This window comes from Pinus tabuliformis, chromosome 9 (assembly GCF_031772625.1).
Source record: "Pinus tabuliformis cultivar Carrire ecotype Pingquan chromosome 9, CPIR1, whole genome shotgun sequence".
Lineage (NCBI taxonomy): Eukaryota > Viridiplantae > Streptophyta > Pinopsida > Pinales > Pinaceae > Pinus > Pinus tabuliformis.
The window spans coordinates 295,053,250-295,055,518 of NC_142307.1; the positions used below are offsets into that span (position 1 = coordinate 295,053,250).

Consider the following 2,269-nt stretch of genomic DNA (forward strand, 5'->3'; position numbering starts at 1 on the left):
GATTCGCCCATTTATTATATTTATAAATTTAGGGGGGTTCTTAAAATTTTCCCTGACAAGGTTTTGGTTTCTTTACTAGGGGCACATAGATCGGTCGTCGTGAATACGCCAACAAATCTGGAAGACATTTCGAATATGTGCAACAATTGGGGTTCTCCTCCTAAGTTGAGGCAGTGGACTCTGAATGATAGTTTGAATGTGAAGGCCAACTCTTGCATGAAATGCATAGTTGAGAATGAAATAGCAGAAGATCAGAAATCGAATGGGGCTGCTTCTCCAAGTTGTGGATCAGAACAACAGCAACAACCTGACAAGGATTCAAATAGGGGAAGGGTCAGTTTCGGAGATCCCTAAGCACTGATGGATTGAGAGCATGTGATTGCTCACAGCTCCAAATATCCTACATATGTTGGGATGTCCCCATTCCAATATTTTTTTAGTGAAATATATGGAGGCAGTTCTCTGCGAAGCACAACATCAGTTGGAAATGATAAAAAGAGACAGAGGGTTTACAATACAATGTTCCATGATCCCTGAAGATGTGAATTTCTTATTGATGTAGGATTTTTTGTGTGCCTTGATTCCTTTCTATCATTATTGACTATCATGCCAGCAAAGATACTGGCATTCACATGGAGATGCTTGACGGTCAGTTCCAGAGGTCGTGTGCTGATGAGCTTTCTGACATAGGATGCTTAGTCATATTGATTTGTTGAGTGGCACATCTCCAAGTAATAGATATTAGTCTCATCTACCATTTTATCAGAGGACAAGGCACTGTCAAAATTTATGTGGTGTTTAATGTACTAGAGATATTTGATAAACTCTTCTAGTCATTTGGAGGGGATGTGCTTCAAGTGTTATTCAATTCAGCAGAGGGAGTTGCAAGTATCTCTAAAGAATCTATGGCATTTGAGACTGCACATTTCATTCTGGACCAAATGATAGTTGTTGTTGCATTCATCCTCTGTCATTTTAGCCCAAGCAATTACTATATCAGCTGCAATCATATCTCACACACAATGCCTTGTTGGCACTACTTGTGTCAAATAATTTTGTGGAGATTAAGAACAATGTTTTCAAACGTGTGAGAAAAGAGAATCTGCACAAGATGGCATATTATGATACCGTGGAGAGGCTCCATATCACGGCATACATCATATTTGTATTGGCTCAAAACATTTTGGAGGCAGAAAATGCATGGTTTTGGAGTTTTGCAATGAACGCATGCATGATTTGGTGCTATGAAATTCTCGTGGATGTTATCGAGCATGTGTTTCTTGCAAAATTTAACGAGATAAAATCGTCTACTTATTTTTTGTTTGTAATTTTCTCTTAAACCATTAAATAATGATGAATTAATGTTTCCTTGTTCATGTTCAAACTATGTTAATACTTTTTAGTTCATGTACAGGCATGGTTTCATCTTTGACAAATGAGAGTGCTACAAGAAAGTCTGTCTATTTTGCTCACTGCACATCAGAGATGATCTATATAACACATTTGTTGGTGGAAGAGCCTGAGAAATTGACAAGCCCACTTCTGGCTTATACATATGTTACACTGCTAAAGGGAAGAAATGTGTGGTATGGTCAACGGATTGCAAAGGGAGAAATTAAGCCAGACATCGGGGACAGAATACAAGGAAAAGGAATGATACAGGTTTAAATCCAATTTTGAGCTCAGGCAATATTTTTATTTTTCTCTTTTATTTATTGCCGCAATACATGTTTCATAGTTTAAATGAGACATAACAACCACAAAGTGGGAAAACTGCTTTTGGAAAGCTTCCAAGGAGACCCATAAGCTTTTTAGCAGTCCTTGGCATGCTTTAAAAGTAAGTTCATAATCCAAAGATGGCAGAGTATTTATGGTTGGAAATGCAGTATCAAATTCCATATTGCAGAAACATGAATGGCTACTTTCTGTTTTTTATAATATAGGGTGTATCAGTCGTGGAAGCATTCTATGAATTGCTTTGGATGCTTAGTCATATTGATTTGTGGAGTGGCACTTCTCCAAGTAACAGATATTAGTCTCATCTACCATTTTATCAGAGGACAAGGCCATTTCAGTGAAATATATGGAGGCAGTTCTCTGCGAAGCACAACATCAGTTGGAAATGATAAAAAGAGACAAAGGGTTTACAATACAATGTTCCATGTTCCCTGGAGATGTGAATTGCTTATTGATGTAGTATTTTTTGTGTGCCTTGATTCCTTTCTATCATTATTGACTATCATGCCAACAAAGATATTGGCATTCACAT

General features: G+C 37.5%; 1 pseudogene; it reads left to right on the forward strand.

Annotated features, from left to right (window-relative positions):
- The first annotated feature begins 360 nt into the window (after nucleotides 1-360).
- Nucleotides 361-1,668, forward strand: LOC149148363 (protein POLLEN DEFECTIVE IN GUIDANCE 1 pseudogene; annotated as a pseudogene).
- The last annotated feature ends 601 nt before the right edge of the window (nucleotides 1,669-2,269 follow it).